The sequence below is a fragment of the Lotus japonicus genome, chromosome 3 (assembly GCF_012489685.1).
Source record: "Lotus japonicus ecotype B-129 chromosome 3, LjGifu_v1.2".
NCBI classification, from domain to species: domain Eukaryota; kingdom Viridiplantae; phylum Streptophyta; class Magnoliopsida; order Fabales; family Fabaceae; genus Lotus; species Lotus japonicus.
This window is the reverse complement of record NC_080043.1, coordinates 20913666-20919656: the sequence shown is the minus strand read 5'-3', so window position 1 is coordinate 20919656 and position 5991 is coordinate 20913666. Positions and strand designations below refer to the sequence as shown.

General features: G+C 36.8%; 1 long non-coding RNA gene across 2 annotated transcripts; it reads left to right on the top strand.

The window, feature by feature from the left end:
- The first annotated feature begins 1575 nt into the window (after nucleotides 1-1575).
- On the top strand, nucleotides 1576-5373 carry LOC130748749 (uncharacterized). Of its 2 annotated transcripts, none has more exons than XR_009022768.1 (4): nucleotides 1576-1853; nucleotides 1962-2233; nucleotides 2699-2802; nucleotides 3123-5373. It is a non-coding gene; the product is annotated as an uncharacterized LOC130748749 (long non-coding RNA). The 2 variants fall into 2 exon arrangements; XR_009022767.1 differs by having other exon boundaries at nucleotides 1580-1853; nucleotides 3155-5373.
- Nucleotides 5374-5991: the final 618 nt, after the last annotated feature.

Sequence of the window (5991 nt, the reverse complement as noted above, 5' to 3'; positions counted from 1 at the left end):
AAATGTGGGGGGTCCAAGGATCGATTTCTAATGAGTGCAATTTATCTTTTGGATGTACCAAAAAAACATAACAAATTAGAAGAAAAAAAAGAATTAGAATGTAACTCGACTTATAAAAAAAACGTAAATAGATGATATACTTAATTAATAAAATGAGAAAGAAAATTTGAAAAGATCTATGTACGCTGACAAAGTATTCTTATTTTATCCCTGAAGCGGAATTAAGCTATTAAGCTCAACACGGATTAATAATCGTCCTTGTTCCTCCTATAGCTTAATCTCTCGTTGTGGTGCTCTAATTCCACTGCATTTAATTAGCTAGGGACTTCACTTTAATTTTCACCTTGGCAAATCAATGCCTTGAAACTTCTGTCTCTCTTCAGTGCTTTGGGTCACCTTCTGTATCATTGTGTGAAGCTTCTTTAGCTGCCATCCAAGCTCCATCCATGGTGTCCTTGGCAGTATCTCTCACCATGTCTCCTCCCTCCTCCGCTTTGATTGGACCCTCTCTTGCTACATCATTCGCCATATCCAGGTCTTCTTGTTTCCCCTTGTACATGCCCTCTCTTGTTAACACCCTATCTTCACTATTTCCTTCTGCTACCGCATTACTACCCTGTAATATTTAGATAAATCGATTAAAAGATAGCTCAATAGATAATATATATGTTGTTGAAAATATAAAAAATGTAGGCTTAATTCAGTTTTTGGTCCCTAACCTTTGTCATAAATATGGCTTTAGTCCTTCACCGGAGTAAAGGTGGGGATTAGTCCCCAGTTTTTGGCAAAATAATTGATTTTGGTCCTTCCGACCGGTTTGGTCAATGTCGGAGCTCCGCCGACTGATGTGGCCCTTGCCACGTCAATTAATGAGTCTCGCTGGATTTTTTTTTTCTTTTTTCATTAAATTAAAATAAAATTAAGACAAACAAAAATTAAAACATTAATTAACTTTCACTAATTAACCTCTTTTTTAATTAATTAAAATCCTCACCCAGATTTCTTCTTCATCATCATCAACACCACCATCATCCTTCCTCATCCTCATCTCCTTTACACTCCCAAGCCCAGAAATTTACAGACACTTCATCCCAATCCTAGCAAGCCCAACCCAATCTTCACCACTGAGAAACCACCACCCCAACCCCATTTTCCCTTTCTTTCTTTCTTTTTCCACGCTCTCTCTCCCTCTGTTTCTGTTACTGTTTCTCTCCTTCTTCTTTTTTTATTCTCTGAAACCCTAGCGGTATGGCGGGGGCTCGTCGGAACTGATGGATGACCCTCTACAACTCCAAATCGCCGCCTCTCTTCTCGACGCTGCCACCACCCGGAACTCTCCATGTTCGTCCACGCTTCCCTGGCGAGTTCAGATCGTGAGAAACCCTCTTCTCCTTCTCCTTGTCCTTTTTCCATGAACTCAGATCCGCACCCAGATTTTCAGATCCAAACTCAGATTTTTTGATCTGCACTCAAATTAGAACATGTGTTGTTTCTTTCTTTCTAGTGCTAGTTTGGGGTTGGGTTGAGGTTAAGGCTGAGGGTGGGGATGAGGAGTGGAGGGTTGGGGTTTCGGTTTGGCTCAGATTGTGGAATTGGGTACCGTGGAAAACATGGAGAAGAGTGAAAGGGAAGGGTGGTTAGCATAATTTATGAGATTGAAGTATTGAACCAGGACTTGCATTTCACCAAGTCTTTTGCAGGCAACCGTGAGAGGTTGTTTGATACCAATTCAAGTGGCAACTGCTCCATGCAATCTCTCTTTTTGGTCTTTGAACTTTGAACCATATCAATTTGGAAGTGTGAAATTTCTGGATTCTGCTCGGGATAACAAAGAATTAAAGAAAGGAAAGAAAGTAATCTACTACTTCTTATTCTCCAATTACTGTAGCTAAAAGAACACCAATGGCGAAGCAACACGTGTTCTGCTTGACCTTTTTTAATTTTTTTTTTCAACTTGCCAGGTCCAATACGATGCCGTTTCTGATTGTACGTCTGTTTCTCCTCATCTCTCATGAGATGAACATGATTTCTTTGGCGTGTGTGCTCTCCCTTTCTACCTGCTCCGCCGAACCATCCATCACCTCCTGATTTCTTGAATTCTCTTCCACAGCCGTCCTTTTCTCTCCATCAATCTGAAACCCTAGCACTGATTCAGTGTTTTCGTTCCTCTTTCCACAACCCTCAGCGTGCTCCCACAATTCTCCGGTGATGGCCATCACATCTCCCTGCGTGGGTAAGCCTTCGTAACAGTTGTTTTTTTGAACTTCAACACTGATTTCGTCCTTTTTATGAATTTTTTATCTGATATAGTTTATTAGATGTGCATTTTTTGGGGGATTTGGTACTTGGTTTAGCATTTCTCATACGTTTCCTCCTAATTTCGTCCCATTGTTATCTTCTGTTCTTGCATTTTTTATGCATCTGTCATTTCTATTCTGAGCAGAAGTTGGGATTAGGTATATAGATGGAGGGTTATAGGTGGAAAGCTTTACAGAGACTCTTCTATTATTTTGTTTCTTCATATCGATTTGGCTATAAATATCCCCTTAGTTCTCATTCAACCACACTTCACCCCCCCCTTCCCCTTCCAGTTAGCTCTGCTATTTAACCATTCATTTGTGTGTTATCAACTGTTATGCAAAATATTTTGTCTTCTTGCCATTTGTTGCCTTCCTGATTTCTTTTCTCTTTTTCTCAGATATATGTACTCTGGAGCTCTATTTTTTTAAATCAATGGTTCTGCTGGAGCAACTAATAAAATTATGCAGGAGGGGCAATGGTAATTTTGCAGCTAATTCAATGGTAAGATTGCTTTGGTTCTAATAGGCAATAGCTGTGTTTTTTCTTTAGCAGGTCTTAATTTTTAATGGTCAAAGTTTATCTGATATCTTTCAGAAGCTTTCATTGCTATTTATATTAATACTTAAATTGGTTTGATTTAGTTGGTGCATTGTTATTTGCTTCCTCTATGAATTTGTGCATTCTTTTAGTGTGCAAATGGTGAACCCCTTGACTGAATAAGTTGTAGATATTTTATTTCCATATTGGGAATTTGTATTGCAAATGGTGGATTGTTACATTGAATATGACTTGGGTGTCTTTAACTGATCTCTCTAATGTAGTATTTTGCTGGGATTTTTGCTGATATGGACAGTAGGATATGGTGAGGGATGACAAATTTGATTCTTAAGGGGGGACATTTTTTATGCTGAAGTGAGTGACTCAGTATATCAAGAACAGTGGCTTTCTCTTTGTTGGTAAGGTGATAGATCAGCATAGCAAGGTGACTTGGTTATTGGACAGCAAGGCTTGAGGTCGCTTCTTTTTTATTCAGGATTGATGATCTTGGTGGTTTTGATGCTCTATCATGAGGACAAATGCTGCTGTTTTACAAGGAGCTCTAATGCTCTTTTAATTCTTCCTGATTGCATAAAACTGTACATTATTCCTTTCCTTGTCTGTAGCTTTAGCTTTATAGCTTTTCTCCCTTTTTGTTGTGAGCTTGGCTGGTATGTTTAACCATCTATTGCTCTGATCTCTTTCTAATTTGGTCTTGGACTGTTTCTCTATTATATAAATATATTTGGTTCTTAAAAAAAAGAGTAGTTTTTTTTTCAATTTTTAGTGTCAAAATTTGGTAACACGGATCTTCATACTTGAGTTTTCTTCCCCTCTTTACAAAAGGAAGCACATAAGCATCTACAAACATTGGATATCCAATTAATTTAGTAACTAAATACTTAGTGAACTACACATCAGTGACAAAATCTCTTAGATGTAAAGCATAAGAGAGAGGGAGAAAGAGAAACTGAACAGAAAGTGTGATTTCATTAACTGAACTAATAGAATGAACAGATCACTGTATTTATACAGTGTAGAACCCTAATAGATTCACTAGATGTTGATAAATATACATAATTAACTATAATAGACTAACAGAATATAGGAGAGTGTGATCAAGTGCATCACACTCTATACTATGCATAATTTTATCCTGATTAGAAAGAGATTCACTAAGTGATTGTATCCTGATTAGAATAAAGCTTCTCTTTCAAATGCATAATTTTCCATCATCATTATGAAATGCATGTTATTTCTGAGGTCGAAAATGTCTTCTTAACTTCTTATCTTTGCATTGACTAGGCTCAAACATTATGGAGTTCTATGGAGGCAGACAAGTTATGAAGTTTGGGTAGTTTTAAATCACTTAGTGAATCTCTTTCTCTCTTGCTCATGTATGTTTTTCTCATATTTTCAGTAAGGGAAATTTCCTACATGCTGAATCCAATTTTGTTTTTGTTACTCACCACGCATATGTGCTTTTATAATGGCCAAAGACTCAAAATGATAAAATAGCAGTGCCTCACCTACAAATTACTTTAGTATGAGCTAAACTGACAGGCTAACATATTCTTGAAGACTAAAATTTTTACTGCTCATTATTTGAAATTTGGTGGAAATTTCTCAGCTTCTGACAGAGTGGAATTAGCTGAATGTGATCTAAAATGCTTAGAATTGATATCTACATTGTCAAAGCAATAACAAGCCACTCATTAAGGGGCCTTAAATGGAGCATTGAGAGGCAGCACCCCTGATGCCTGGCTTGGGATGGTTCTATTTTTGGGATAACCATGGAAGAACCTTTTGCATAACTTGGAAGTTAAGTGAATCACTGATGATCAGTTGAAAGTTTTCACTGAATCCATGTTACTTACTCATTAGTCATACTCTAACTTGATTACAATTATTGTGTAGTTTCTTTACATTTATTTTAGTATTCAAGATATGTTTTGCAAAAAAAACAAGCAGTTGCTGACTCACCCGTGCATGATGCTAATCTTCTGAGCTATGCTAATGGCACATGTAGAGGACTGGCACTAGAAGCAAGAATTCCAACTTAAAAAGTGTGTCGGAGTGGTGGAAGCTTCAGCTCTTGATAGAGTTGTAGTATGTCCATCTCTTTGGTGGTGGAGTCTCATTCTACCATTACATTGTAGCTTCTCATTTATATTTACTTGGATTTCAGTTCTTATTATCCTATAAAATTAGTATGTATTGTAATTGCTGCTACTTTAAGTAAATAAGTTTTGTTTCAAAGTAGCAAAGTAAATTAAATAAATTTGGTTTTAAAGCCAAAGATAGTAGTTCTTTTTTCATATTTCAGAATCATGTGTATACAATACTCTTATTGCATTATTAGTTCAAAAAAAAATCATTTACTATAAAACTGTTTTAAGCTTATTCTGTTCTTATGTGAAACTGGAATGTTTGGTTTGTTTTCAGTTACTGTGATATAAAGACATCATGGTTGAACTGTTTGAAATTTGAAATGACTAATTGTTTATTTATTGTTGTTCTTGAAGTTATGTTGTTTAATGGTTGCAGTATCTTAGTGGATGAATAAGAGTGGTGTGTGCATATTACTGAACATGCAGTGCACTTGGACCTCATTGGCAAGGTTCATGGGTTTTCTTCTGCATAAAGCTATTTTAACAGCTTGAAGGAACAAGACAAAACTGACAAAACTATTTTAACTGTTCTCTTGAATTGCTATGTTTGGCAGCGCCTAATTGATAAGTCCCTCTCCCATTTTCAGAAAATGGAGGAGTTGGTCCCCATGTGCTTTTGAACGAGACAATTAATTGGGTGGAGAAAATAATGATGTTTCTGCTATATTTGGGGAAATGGTCAGATATAGATAGTGGATGTATAATAATAGAATCAAAAGAGAGAAAAAGCAGAGGCGATGAGGGTGTATTGAATTGGTCTTTAGCCATGGAGCTGTCATTTATGTTTTACTCTTTTATTTTCCTATTTTCTGCGATTGTTGCTTCTGGGCTTTGAGTTAGCTAAGTAGCCTGGTTGCTTTTTCTGCTTTTCCAATTTGTATTTGGGTTTAGCACCCGGTGTGCTCCTTATATGAATTGTTTGCCTGCCCAAAAAAAAACTAGCTGATTATGGACAAGAGCAGCTAATGAGACCTATACTTCC